Raw genomic sequence first — 15,998 nt, 5'->3', positions numbered from 1 at the left:
CCCTTCAAATGTCAAGAACCAAAATTGATTTCTGGTCCTTGTTCTTTTTCTTTGCTGTATCCTACTGTGTGGATCTCCAACCACTTGACATGTGACTCTTGAGCCCAATTAGAATTACCGTCAATCAGGCCTCTTGCTATCATGTTGATGTCACCCCATGAGGCATTGCTGTGATTTTCTTTCTCCTGAATTGATAGGCGCAGCCGCTCAGCAGATACCTGGGCAAGCCTCTACTTATCTTTTCGTTAGGGCTATTGTCGGTGCTGCTTAGCTAGCGCATGCCGTTCATCATGTTGTCTGCTCGATCGATAGTAATGGTGGCAATCGGGAGAGGGTGATTGATGACAGATTTCTTAGGGAGTCGGTCGACATGGCTTTAGGTTGAGATGGTAACAATCCTTCGTATTATGAGCCGCTGAGCGGTGGTAAGAGCAGAAGAGCGGGGTCCACTATCGGGGCTTGGTGAATTTTGTCCACTCGACCTCCACATGCTGGATTGCATGGACTCGGGGCTCTTAATATTACTGTGTTGTGCCCACTCAGGGCCCTTTTGGTGGTGGATGGGCATGGATCACTCAGCGTTCTAGGATCGACTCGGGAATCACTTCTTCTTTTTTCTGAACTAACTGGGCCTCCTTGACATTGATGTACTTTATGGCCCGCATGAGCAAATGATCAAAGTCTCTTGGAGGCTTCCTGATAAGTGAGTAAAAGAAGTCATTATCTAAACGTTCCTGTGAAAAAACACTTACCAAGATTTCTTGAGTGGCTGATGCGATGTCAATTGCCACTTGATTAAATCTCTTAATATAGGCTTGTAACGCTTCCTTGGGCCCTTGTTTGATCATGAATATGTTCACATTCGTCTTCTGATAATGGCGACTGCTAGCCAAATGCTGGAGAAAAGCCACTCGGAAGTCCTTGAAGCTGCAAATGGAGCCGATCGGCAAGCGTTTGAACCATCTCTGCGCTAATCTAGAGAGTGTGGTGAGGAACACTCGACACTTGACTCCTTTAGTCTATTGGTGGAGCGTGGCTATGTTGTCGAATTTAAGTAGATGGTATTTAGGGTCAGTTGACCCTGTTGTTGGTTGCTACTCGGAAAACCTAGAGGTTCCACTGTACAAAAATTTTGTACAAAGGTCTGAACCTTTTCCTAGCTACCATGTGTTCTTTTAAATTAAATTTTGGATCGCCTGCGGAACTTAACACGTTTGATCCAAAACTTAATCTATTTGTTCTTTTAGGTTTAGACTTGGATCTCCTGCGGAACTTAACACGTTCGATCCAAATCACCTTAAGTTATTAATTCCATTAAATATTAATTTCCATAATTGGTTCCCAGTACTAACGTGGCGAGGCACATGACCTTCTTGGATAGGGGAGCAACCACCACCGACTAGACAAAACCTTTTATGGAAAGGTAATATTTAATTTTCTAAAATAACTTTAGGTTAACCGAAAGGAACAATCAAATCACAAGGAAAAGAAAAAAAATAAAAGAACACAACATCGAAAAACATATTCGAAATACTAGAATCATAAGCCTCTTGTATTCGAAATACTAGAATCGTAAGCTCCAAGCCAAGAGAAAGGTTCGACCACCACAAAGAAGAAGAGGGGAAGAGAGGTTGGCCGGTCACACCAAGGAATAAGAGAGGGAGAAAAATAATAGAGGTTGTTGCCTTTGAAGGCACCCCCACCCCTTCTTTTATATTCCTTGTCTTTGGCAAATTAGGAAATTTAATTACAATAAAATTTCCTTAATTTTCCTTGACATGAATTAATTGAGAAAAATAAAATACAATTTCCCAATTAAACTTATAATGGCCGGCCACATCATAGAGAAAAAATTAGACAAGTTTCAATCAACAAATTAAAACTTCCTAATTTGTTTCCGGAAATTTAAAAAAAAAATTTCTCTTCAAAAATCCCTTCATGGTTTATAAAAAGAAATTTCTATAATTTTAATTTTCAACATGTGAATAATTTCTAAAGAGAAAATAAAATATCTTTCCAATCTACAAATAAGGAAAGAGATCTAATCTCTTTCTTTAATCTTTTGTAGATCCTTTTAAGAGAGATATTTTTATTTTAATTCTCTTTAATAAATTATATCTTCCACATAATAAAAAAAAATTAAAATTAAAATTCTTTTTAATTTTATTATGGTCGGCCCCTCTAGCTTGGGTTCAAGCTAGGGCCGGCCACCCATAAACCAAGCTTAGGCCGGCCCTAGCTTGATTCTCAAGCTAGCTTGGCCGGCCCCCTTTAGGTGGGTATAGAAAGTGGGTATAGGTGGGTATAGTACTCTATAAATAAGAGGCTACGATAGGGACCGAGAGGAGAAATTGGTTTTGGTCTCCCGATAAAATTAAGCATCCCGTGTTCGCCCCGAACACACAACTTAATTTTATCAATAATAATTCATTCCACTAGAGAACTATTATTGAACTACCGCACCAATCCCAAATTACATTTTTGGGCTCCTTCTTATTATGAGTGTGTTAGTCTCCCTGTGTTTAAGATATCGAATGTCCACTAATTAAGTAAGTTACTGACAACTCACTTAATTAATATCTAGCTCCAAGAGTAGTACCACTCAACCTTATCGTCATGTCGGACTAAGTCCACCTGCAGGGTTTAACATAACAATCCTTATGAGCTCCTCTTGGGGACATTCTCAACCTAGTATCTCTAGGACACAGTTTCCTTCTATAATCAACAACACACACTATAAGTGATACCATTTCCCAACTTATCGAGTTTATTGATTCATCGAACTAAATCTCACCCATTGATAAATTAAAGAAATAAATATCAAACATATGTGCTTGTTATTATATTAGGATTAAGAGCACACACTTCCATAATAACTGAGGTCTTTGTTCCTTTATAAAGTCAGTATAAAAGAAACGACCTCTAATGGTCCTACTCAATACACTCTGAGTGTACTAGTGTAATTATATAGTCAAGATAAACTAATACCTAATTACACTACGACCTTCTAATGGTTTGTTCCTTTCCATTTTAGTCGTGAGCTTATAATTTATAATGTACTGATAACATCATCTTTTGTATGTGACACCACATACTATGTTATCTACAATATAAATTAAATGAACAACTACAAACAAATGTAGACAATTTGACCAAATGTGATTCTTTATTCATAATGAATGTTTACAAAGCTTAGGCTTTCAGATACACTCCAACAATCTCCCACTTATACTAATGACTGTCGCCATATCTTCTACCATACATCCGATTCCCATTCCTCCACATGCCGATCGAAAGCTCCGAAGGGCCTTAGTGAAAGGATATGCCAGTTATCGCCGATGCAATCTTGGCGATGACAACTTCTCCGGCTTCACGATATCTCGTATCCGGTGGTACTTGCGCTATATGTTTACTTGCCTTATGGGCTCGTGGTTCCTTCGAGTTTGCAGCACCACTATTATCACAATAAATTGTGATGATTTTGGGCAAACCAGAATCACATCTAAGTCCATTAGAAAGTTCCCGAGCCATACTGCTTCTTTGCTGGCACATACTCGACTTCCATGGTTGAGTCCGAAACGCATTCAACACTCCTCCATGAAATGGCTCCACCTCCTAAAGTAAACACATAGCCTGATGTAGGCTGTTATCCCTATCCGATTGAAAATCAAAATCCATGTACAGGGAGCGGATCGTCTGCTTGGTAAACTAGCATATAATTTCTAGTCCTTCTCGTGTACTTTAATATATGCTTTACCGCAGATCCAATGTCCTTGTCCAGAGTTACTCGATATCTGCCGACCATGCCCACGGTAAAACAGATATCGTGTCTCGTATATAGCATTGCATACATTAGGCTTCCTACAACAAGCATAAGGAACGCTTTCATGTCCTCTATCTCTTTCAATGTCTTTGGAGACATCTCTTTAGATAGAGCTACTCCATGTCTAAAAGGTAAGAAACCTTTCTTGAATCCTGCATGCTAAAACGAGCAAGGATTGTATCTATATATGAAGCTTGGGACAGACACAACATTTTTTCTTACGATCCCTTATAACTTTGATCCCAAGAATGTGTGCACAATCTCCTAAATCCTTCATATCAAATTGTTTGACAACCATACCCTTACGTCCCGATAATACCTTGACATTGTTGTCAATTAACAAAATATCATCTACGATAGTACAAGAAATACCACCACGCTTCCGTTACACTTCTTATATACACAAGACTCATCCGGACTTTGAATAAATCCATATGATCGGATTACTTCATTAAACCGGATGTTCCAAGACTTGAAGCGCTTCATCCATAAATGGACCGATTGAGCTTGCACACTAGATGCTCTTTGTCTTTTCAATGAACCCTCTCGTTGCTTCATATGGATGTTCTCTTCAAGACTTCCATTAAGGAAAGTTGTCTTGACATCCATTTGCCAAATCTCATAATCCATATGAGCGAAATGGATAAGAGTATCCTGATAGACTTAAGCATAGCTACCGGTGAAAAGGTTTCCTCATAATCGATTCCCTCTTTCCGAGTGTACCCTTTCGCAACAAGCCTAGCTTTGAAGGTTTCTACCTTCCGTCTTCCCTCTTTTCCTTTGTAGATCCACTTGCATCCAACGGCTTTTACACCATCAAGTGGTTCTATAAGCTCCCACCTTATTAGAGTACATAGACTCTATTTCGTAATTCATCGCCTTTTGCCAAGATCTGCATCTATATCTTGGAGTGCTTCATCATATGTCCGGGATCAGTTCATGTTTACCGGGATCAAACCAAGACTCTCCTAAAACATGAATCTTTCAGGTTGCCTTACAACCCTCCCACTACGACGAGGCATGTTGTTGTGTATCATGTGTGACACATGTTGCAGGCTCTTGTGGTACTTCATCTTGTCCTGTTACTCAAGTAGACGTGTCCTCTCTAAGTTCTTCTAAAACAACTTTGCTACTGGGCTTGTGATCCATTATATAGTCTTCTTCTAAAAACTGGGCATTGGTGCTAACAATGACCTTCTGGTTTTTAGGACTATAAAATAAACCACCTTTCGTTCCTTTGGGATATCCTACAAACACGCGAACTTCTGTACGGGATTCTAACTTATCAGCATCTGGTTTCAGCACATGTGCTGGACTACCCCAAATCCGAATATGTCTTAGACTGGGTTTTATCCCATTCCACAATTCTATGGTAGTAGAAGAAACTGATTTAGAAGGTACTAAGTTCAAAACATACACTGCTGTTACCAGAGCATATCCCCAAAACGAATTTGGTAATTCTGAATAACTCATCATCGATCTAACCATCTCCATAAGAGTCATATTCCTTCGTTCTGCTACACCATTTTGTTGGGGTGTTCCAGGTGCAGACAATTGGGATTGAATCCCAGCCTCTGATAAGTAATTCCTAAACTCTCCTAAGAGGTATTCGCCACCACGATCAGATCATAGTGTCTTGATACTTTTACCTAATCATTTCTCCACATCAACCTTGTATTTTTTGAACTTATCAAAGCACTCGGACTTGCGGCACATTAGGTAAATATATCCGTATCTTGAATAATCATCTATAAAAGAGACAAAATATTAAAAACCACCTCTTGCCTGGACAGATATAGGACCACACAAATCAGAATGAACCAATTCTAACACTTCTTTGGCTCTATACCCCTTGGCCTTGAACGGCCTCTTGGTCATTTTACCTTCCAAGCAGGATTCACAAGTTGGAAAATTTTCCAACTCTAATGAACTCAAAAGTCCATCGGCTATGAGCCTCTGAATCCTACTTAAGTTAATATGACCAAGCCTTAGATGCCAAAGATATGCTTGGTTCATTTCCGAAGGTTCTTTTCTCTTATTAGAATTAGAAGATGAATTATAAATTTCCATGTTATGCTTTGTGGAAGAAATTAGATTTAAAGTATACAAATTGCCAACTAATGCACCAGAACAGATAATCACTTTATTTCTTTTAATAACTACATCGTTACTAAAGGAAACTGAATATCCATCTAAAAACAGTTTAGAAACTGAAATTAAATTCTTTCTAAAACTGGGTACATAAAGATAATTTCTTAAAACCAAATTTCTATTTCTACTAAAAGATAAGTAGACGTCTCCCACTGCAACAGCTGCCACCTTAGTAGCATTGCCCATGTAGACGGTAATTTCTCCTTCAGATAGTCGTCGGGTTTCCTGGAACCCCTGCAAGGAATTGCAGACATGATCAGTGGCTTCCGTATCTACACACCAGGTGCTGGTAGATAACACCGCTAAACATGTTTCAACAACTAGAGCATGAGATATACCTTTGTTTTGGTTCCTACGAGGACAGTCCGCCTTCTGCTTGCAGATGAAGCACTTGTCCTTGGGCTTCTTCACTCCAGCTTTAAACCGTACTCGAGATTTATTCACTTTCTTTCTTGAGCAGTTTGTTTCTTCTTCTTCTTTCCTTTCGGTTTAGAAGTAGAATCATTTTCGCATAGTGAATTTGAGAATTGTGACGAAATAATCCTTCAGCTGCTTGAAGTTCTGTTCCCCTAATGAATAAATCCTTTTATTCATATTATAGTTCAGGGAACCGCTCAAAACTTCTAGGTAGCGTTTGGAGGATCATATCGATCCGGGTTTCCCATCAATTTCTCCTCCAAGGATCCGTATCTCGTTCGGATAAGCCATCATCTTTAGGATATGATCCCTTACAGGAGTACCCTCTTGCATGGTGGTCGTCATTATCTTTCTCATAGCTTCTTGTCTAGAAGCCCTATCCCGATGACCAAAGAGTTCCTTGAGATTATATCATAAGTCGTTGGTAAATCTTGATGTCGATGTTGCAATACATTTGACATTGAAGCCAAAATGTAACACCGCCCCATCTCATCCGCCTTTACCCATCTCTTATGATATTCAATCTCCTCTTAGGTACACCAGTGGGTGCATCAGGACAAGGTTCACTCAATACAAATTTATAGCTTTCAGTAATCGAACAATGTCCAGGTTCCTTTTCCAATCTATGTAATTAGGTCCAATAAGTCTATTTTGTTGAAGTATGATGGATGGGTTGAAAGTCATCCTAAGAATCACAAATAACTTTTGGTCAGAACTCTAAATCTAGAATAATATTGATTCCTCAAACAATACTATTTTAAATTAACCAACACCTCATAACACCGTGAATTTTGTATGCCACATTAGTGTGGACGTATACAAATTCAACATTTGTAAAAGGAGGGTTTTAACCCATTAATTTTATTATCTTGTCAACCTAACTTTGACAAATAAAATTAATAGTTGGTATTATTTGGTCACACAAATAATAGTAGTGACTCCGTTGGGGAGGATACTATTAGATGTGTCTAAGTGTATACCATTACTTGACACTAAGTCCATTAATAAGATTATGCCCCTTCCGTTGGGGAAGATCACACGCTCTTAATTAACTTCCTATAGTCATCCAAAAATGGAAGTCTGTTCTAGTGATCCGCAAACAAGCTCATCCGTTATGGAGGAAGGCACTCAGAGCCAACGCGCAAGCTTGTTTGCATCACTTACAAACCAGTAATGGAGACCATGGGATTTATTTAAAAATCCCTCTCCCACTTAGTTATTTATAAATGAGGAATTTTAACTATGCTAGCCTACTAAACTTGTAAACTAACATGCACACACAACACAATATAAAAGCAATAAATAGAAAATCTAATTTCAACTATTATGGCTTTTATCTCTTGTTGTCCTCCGTGTGTTGTCATCCCAAACTGCTGCCATATTTGGCCACCGCCACCGGATCTAGCTGTCACATCCATCTTGCTCCTAGTTCCGCTGCGCCTCTGGTCCTTAGAAGGTTCCACGCTTTGCAAGATTCGATCCGCGACATAAATAGAATTTTACATTTTTGATCCTATATTCCATAAAAGGAATGTACATGTATCTAGATCAAAAATAAAATCCTAATAAAACTAAATACAGCTCCTGCTGTATTTTAATACAATCATGCACACACATATAAATGCCCTTGACATGTCCAAGGGTCCAATCACACACATAATAACTAAAAGCCATAATAGTTGGATCCTGCATCCACAAAGTTAGCACATCCTACTATTAACCTGCCTAAATTATGTATGACATGTGCATAATTAACCTAATACAAAATACACAGAGGCAAAACCCTAGCTCTGATACCAATTGTTGGTCGCTACTCGGAAAACCTATAGGTTCCACTGTACAAAAATTTTGTACAAAGGTCTGAACCTTTTCCTAGCTACCATGTGTTCTTTTAAATTAAATTTTGGATCGCCTGCGGAACTTAACACGTTCGATCCAAAACTTAATCTATTTGTTCTTTTAGGTTTTGACTTGGATCTCCTGCGGAACTTAACACGTTCGACCCAAGTCTCCTTAAGTTATTAATTCCATTAAATATTAATTTCCATAATTGGTTCCCACTACTGACGTGGCGAGACACATGACCTTCTTGGATATGGGAGCAACCACCACCGACTAGACAAAACCTTTTATAGAAATCTAATATTTAATTTCCTAAAATAACTTTAGGTTAACCAAAGAGAACAATCAAATCACAAGGAAAAGAAAAAATAAAAGAACACAACATCGAAAAACATATTCGAAATTCTAGAACGTAAGCCTCTTGTATTTGGTATTATTTCCATAAATAACTAGCATGATGCGAAAAGAAAAATTACTAGTTATACCTTGTAGAAAAACCTCTTGATCTTCTACCGTATTCCTCTTCTAACCTCGGACGTTGTGTGGGCAACGATCTACCGAGATGAGAAACCACCAACCACCTTCTTCTCCTCCAAGCAAGGTTCGGCCACAAAGGAAAACTTCACCAAGGAGAAAAACCAAAATACTAACCAAGCTCCAAGAGATGCTAGCTTTCTCTCCTTCTTCTTCTTCTTCTCAGAGTAGTATTCGGCCACCACAAGAGCTCCAATGGAAGAAGGAGATTCGGCCACCACAAGAGGAAGAGAAAGAGAGGATGGCCGGCCACACCAAGGAACAAAAGAGGGAGAGAAAACAATAGAGGTTGTGTCTCATGAAGGCACCCTCACCCCTTCTTTTATATTCCTTGGCCTAGGCAAATTAGGAAATTTAATTACAATAAAATTTCCTCAATTTCCTTGACATGATTTAATTGAGAAAAATAAAATAAAATTTCCCAATTAAATCTACATTGGCCGGCCACATCATTGGAGAACAAATTGGACAAGTTTCAATCAACAATTAAAACTTTCTAATTTGTTTCCGGAAATTTTAAAAAATAAAATTTCTCTTTAAAAATCTCTTCATGGTTGATAAAAGGAAATTTCTATAATTTTAATTTTATCAACATGTGAATAATTTTAAAGAGAAAATAAAATATCTCACCAATCTACAAATAAGGAAAGAGATCTAATCTCTTTCTTTAATCTTTTGTAGATATTTTATAAGAGAGATATTTTAATTTAAATTCTCTTTAATAAATTATTTCTTCCACATAATAAAAATTAAAATTAAAATTCCTTTTTAATTTAATTTGGCCGGCCCCCACTAGCTTGGGCCGGCCACCCAAATTCATACCTAGGCCGGCCCTAGCTTGTTCCCAAGCTAGCTTGGCCGGCCCCTATTGGGTGGGTATAGAAGGTGGGTATAGGTGGGTATAGAACTCTACAAATAAGAGGCTATGATAGGGACCGAGAGGAGGAATTGGTTTTGGTCTCCCGATAAAATTAAGCATCCCGTGTTCGCCCCGAACACACAACTTAATTTTATCAATAATAATTCATTCCACTAGAGAACTATTATTGAACTACCGCACCAATCCCAAATTACATTTTTGGGCTCCTTCTTATTATGAGTGTGTTAGTCTCCCTGTGTTTAAGATATCGAATGTCCACTAATTAAGTAAGTTACTGACAACTCACTTAATTAATATCTAGCTCCAAGAGTAGTACCACTCAACCTTATCGTCATGTCGGACTAAGTCCACCTGCAGGGTTTAACATGACAATCCTTATTGGACACCTCGGTCTACCAGGGCCACCAATCCTAAAAGAGCAGACCTCGGTCTACCAGGGCCAAGACCTCGGAATTGGACACCTGGATTTGTTTAACGACAACCTCGGAAGTCGGGTACTAGCCTCTTCTTAAAAGTAAAATACTTATAATCTTGATTACTTCTTCTTTAAATGCCTTGGCATTTTAATAGGCACCTTGTGTGCCAAAAATCCCTAAAGTCTCGACTTTGGGATCTACTTAAGGCCTCGGCCTTTTCTTTCTCTTCTTTATCTTTCTTATACTTTTCTTTATCTTTCTTATGCTTTTCTTATAAAAGAATGCTTCTTACAAAACTAAAGTGTTTAAATAAATTCTAACACTGCAATGCTTAAACAAAAATCTGCATACAAGTTTAAACAGAAAACTGCATATTAAACTTAACTAAAATCTGCATATTAAGCTTATCTAAAATCTGCATACTAAGCTTATCTAAAATCTGTATACTAGCTTAACCAAAAATCTATACTGCATACTTTAAAAATGAGGACTGTTCTTGCCCGATGCATAGCATAAAAAGATCTAACCAGCAAGCTTAAGGTAAGGCTGTTCCAACTAATTAAGAAAGCATCAGAAACTAAATCTGAAACTGAAATCTTCGAACAAAGCAGAAGAAGATATGTTCATCATTCTATCTAGCAATAGGTTAGTGTCCTGCAGATGGAACTTTCAATGTGTCGATCTATAGCCCACAAACTATAATTCTATCATTATGCCTCATACATCTTCAAGCCGTATAAAAATTCACAGAACAAGAACTTCATGGTAGCAAACTCAAAACAGTAACCTTCCTACACGATTCAAAAACAAAGAGAAGCAAAATCCGAAAACCAGAATACAATCCCCCTGTTCAGTGGCACGGTAGGAAACCAACAGAATACTCCTTATGCTTAACCGTCCATATTCTTCCTTTGAAATCTCACGGCAGTAATCATCTAAAACACAAGATGGGTATAGAGCCACAACAAAAACCTTCACTGAATTACTAAAGCCACGGCACAACGGGAACACACGACTTGCGGCCTATCCCAAAAACAGAACCATCTAAAGAGAAAGGAATCCACACAAGAAGCCAACTTGAACCCGAACTACTCTATTGCAAACCATAAGAAACCAAAGCTTCACCGTTCAAATTGCAACAACACAGCCCTAGGTTTCATCCAAAGCTTCGGGAACAAGAAAAGGAACAAGAATTAAACTTCGAAGCTATCCTACCGCAGGTGAGTAGCAACTTACCTTCGTGTTCTTGGACTCACAGCCGAAAGGAGGCAACTAGGGCTTCGGAGGAGCTTCAATTCTCGGCAACCTCTTTGTGTTTTCAAGCTCCCCTCGTCGGAGTGGCCACACACGGGTGAAGATCGGTTGTAAACAACCCTTCGTCGGCGCCGGAGACCAAGCCCTAGGTCCCTTGCTACGTCGCTCGAGAGAGGAAAGGAGAGGGGAAAGGGTTTTCGGTTTTGGGAATTTACCACCTCAACTTATCCCTCTTTATAATCTCCATATTCTGTTAACTGGTTAAATAATTTTCCTACCTTTTATCAACGGAACCGACGGCTGGATCACCTGGTTTAGTCGGGTTTTGACCAATTCTAAGGTCACGGCTTCGATTCCTCAGCCGCGCACTTTTCGTTTCGATTTATTTTCTGTTACCAACTATACCTTATATAAATTTGTTCTCACATCTAGTTAACAATCGAGCATAGCACGGTTGGTCGGGCCGAGTTCTGCTTGGGCCGAGGAGCTCGGTTCGAAACCCAGCTTCTTCAACTTATTTTCCTTGCTATTATTCTCCATTACCATTTTCTACATCATATACATCTTATCTCATATATTAAAAACAAAATAGCCATAGCCTAGATGGTTGGCTGAGTCCGTTAAAATCTGGTTCGGGTCCGAGCTCTTGGGTTCAAAACCCAGCTTTAATATTTTTAAACTTCTTTCTCTTGGTAAAAATATCAAAAAAACTCCAAAAATTACGTAAAAATACTCTAAAAATTCCTAAAAATCTCTAGAATTTTTCTATAGCATTTCTAGATTTTAATAAGGTCTTTTGGGACTCCAAATCATGAAATTTGGGGTGTTACAATCCTCCCTGCCTTATAAAAAGTTCGTCCTCGAACTTAGACTAATTCTGGATATTTCTATCTTATACTATCCTTTACTAGTGGTACCTTTCTATGTCTTAATCTCTTAACTTCTCAGTCTTCTAGTATTCATCTCGCATCGTACCCATTAGTGGTCTTTGGAAGACTTGATATCTTTTCTATCCTTTCTAAACATACTTATATATATGAATATAAGAGAACAAAACTTCTATCTTACTAAAGCACATATAAGCAATTATTCCATACTGCAAATAATAAAGAAAGTATAAAAGGAAACTTAAATACTTTCTTACTTGAAGACGGCAAGGATGGTGCTGATGTGTGATGCTGGAGAATGGGAACTGCTCTGATACCAACTGTAACAACCACCCTTCTTACTACTATTATACTCTAAGGATGATCGTTACTTACTACTAACTCTACTTAACCGGCGTGATTAAAAATCACATGGAAACCCTTACCGAAAAATTTCGGCAGAGTCTTCCCTGTACCGGTGACCATATTTAACAATACATGCAATATATACTCAGCCACAAGCGGTTGGAACACATACCAATCAACCAAAAGGAATAACATCACCACGCAGTTTAATGAAATAAAAAATGAATAGCAGAAACAAAATAAAAACATACAATTAACTAACAGCGGAAGACTAAATGACTCATCTAATACATTCTTAATAAATGGCAATCTTAATAAATTCTTAAACTAAGTCCCAAGGCTTCCATAGTCCTAGCATCACACACCATCCGCGCCACCTTGTCGCCTTCCTTGCTAAATCTTTTCTTTTCCTTTATCTGCAGTAAGAGGAAGTGTAGTCTATAAGCAAAATTTGCTTAGTAAGCGCTATCTAACTCACAAAAACTCGATATGCATGTATATAAATGAAAACATGCTAAAACTGAATGCTAACATGTAAAGCTACTCATGCTCATAAATAGCAAATAACAGTAAGCTAACTCATGCTCTTCTAATAGTAAAGAAACATACTGAAAGGCTGAACATGTAAGACAAGTCTATACTATCATGCTAGCATAAAGAATTTAACTTACTGAATTCTAAACACTTTCTGATTTTTATTAAACTTACTTAAGAACTTATTCTTTTATTTCACTTATTTAAAACTTATTCTTTGATACTTGTAAACTTTTGTAAACACATTGTTTTATTAGTTCAAAAGCTTATACTTATAATACTTCAAAATAATAATCAACTTCTTCTTGGGCCCAGGCATAATACCATCTTATGCGCGTTCCCTAATAGGTTGGGGTAGCGAGCCACCAATCCTAAAAGGATTTACTAGGGTACAAGACCTCGGAATTGGACACCTGGATTTGTTTAACGACAACCTCGGAAGTCGGGTACTAGCCTCTTCTTAAAAGTAAAATACTTATAATCTTGATTACTTCTTCTTTAAATGCCTTGGCATTTTAATAGGCACCTTGTGTGCCAAAAATCCCTAAAGTCTCGACTTTGGGATCTACTTAAGGCCTCGGCCTTTTCTTTCTCTTCTTTATCTTTCTTATACTTTTCTTTATCTTTCTTATGCTTTTCTTATAAAAGAATGCTTCTTACAAAACTGAAGTGTTTAAATAAATTCTAACACTGCAATGCTTAAACAAAAATCTGCATACAAGTTTAAACAGAAAACTGCATATTAAGCTTAACTAAAATCTGCATATTAAGCTTATCTAAAATCTGCATACTAAGCTTATCTAAAATCTGTATACTAGCTTAACCAAAAATCTATACTGCATACTTTAAAAATGAGGACTGTTCTTGCCCGATGCATAGCATAAAAAGATCTAACCAGCAAGCTTAAGGTAAGGCTGTTCCAACTAATTAAGAAAGCATCAGAAACTAAATCTGAAACTGAAATCTTCGAACAAAGCAGAAGAAGATATGTTCATCATTCTATCTAGCAACAGGTTAGTGTCCTGCAGATGGAACTTTTAATGTGTCGATCTATAGCCCACAAACTATAATTCTATCATTATGCCTCATACATCTTCAAGCCGTATAAAAATTCACAGAACAAGAACTTCATGGTAGCAAACTCAAAACAGTAACCTTCCTACACGATTCAAAAACAAAGAGAAGCAAAATCCGAAAACCAGAATACAATCCCCCTGTTCAGTGGCACGGTAGGAAACCAACAGAATACTCCTTATGCTTAACCGTCCATATTCTTCCTTTGAAATCTCACGGCAGTAATCATCTAAAACACAAGATGGGTATAGAGCCACAACAAAAACCTTCACTGAATTACTAAAGCCACGGCACAACGGGAACACACGACTTGCGGCCTATCCCAAAAACAGAACCATCTAAAGAGAAAGGAATCCACACAAGAAGCCAACTTGAACCCGAACTACTCTATTGCAAACCATAAGAAACCAAAGCTTCACCGTTCAAATTGCAACAACACAGCCCTAGGTTTCATCCAAAGCTTCGGGAACAAGAAAAGGAACAAGAATTAAACTTCGAAGCTATCCTACCGCAGGTGAGTAGCAACTTACCTTCGTGTTCTTGGACTCACAGCCGAAAGGAGGCAACTAGGGCTTCGGAGGAGCTTCAATTCTCGGCAACCTCTTTGTGTTTTCAAGCTCCCCTCGTCGGAGTGGCCACACACGGGTGAAGATCGGTTGTAAACAACCCTTCGCCGGCGCCGGAGACCAAGCCCTAGGTCCCTTGCTACGTCTTCGCCCGAGAGGGAGTCGCCGTCGCTCGCGATCGGGAGAGGGGAAAGGGTTTTCGGTTTTGGGAATTTACCACCTCAACTTATCCCTCTTTATAATCTCCATATTCTGTTAACTGGTTAAATAATTTTCCTACCTTTTATCAATGGAACCGACGGCTGGATCACCTGGTTTAGTCGGGTTTTGACCAATTCTAAGGTCACGGCTTCGATTCCTCAGCCGCGCACTTTTCGTTTCGATTTATTTTCTGTTACCAACTATACCTTATATAAATTTGTTCTCACATCTAGTTAACAATCGAGCATAGCACGGTTGGTCGGGCCGAGTTCTGCTTGGGCCGAGGAGCTCGGTTCGAAACCCAGCTTCTTCAACTTATTTTCCTTGTTATTATTCTCCATTACCATTTTCTACATCATATACATCTTATCTCATATATTATAAACAAAATAGCTATAGCCCAGATAGTTGGCTGAGTCCGTTAAAATCTGGTTCGGGTCCGAGCTCTTGGGTTCAAAACCCAGCTTTAACATTTTTATATATATATATTTTTAAACTTCTTTCTCTTGGTAAAAATACCAAACAAACTCCAAAAATTACGTAAAAATACTCTAAATATTCCTAAAAATCTCTAGAATTTTTCTATAGCATTTCTAGATTTTAATAAGGTCTTTTGGGACTCCAAATCATGAAATTTGAGGTGTTACACAGATACCGAGAGCGAATCTGGAACCGAGTCCGAGCGATGCCACGGATCTGTATCCGTTTCCGAAGGTTCTAAACCCACTGTAAGTTCTTTAATTTCTAGTATTAACTTAGATGATTCAGAAAATGTAGCTCCTTACTTACTAAAGAAGTTGGCTAAATCCACGTCCGAGTCAAGTCACTCCAAAAGGAGGTAACAACCCTTAAGGAAGTGACTAACTCGAGTCCTTTAACTGAGCCAGTTCAAATTGGAAATTCAACCCAAGTCCAACAACTTGAGAAAGAAAATTCCAATTTGAAAACTCAAGTTAAAGAACTCAAGAACATGTTGGAACGGTTTACTTTGGGTTCCAAAAATCTTGATCTGATTCTCGGAAAATAAAAAGTCGTTTACAACCGATCTGGACTTGGATTCAAGACTAAAAGGAA

The sequence above is a fragment of the Zingiber officinale genome, chromosome 2B (genome assembly GCF_018446385.1).
Source record: "Zingiber officinale cultivar Zhangliang chromosome 2B, Zo_v1.1, whole genome shotgun sequence".
NCBI classification, from domain to species: Eukaryota; Viridiplantae; Streptophyta; class Magnoliopsida; order Zingiberales; family Zingiberaceae; genus Zingiber; species Zingiber officinale.
The sequence above is the reverse complement of the archived record's forward strand: the minus strand, read 5'-3'. Positions refer to the sequence as shown.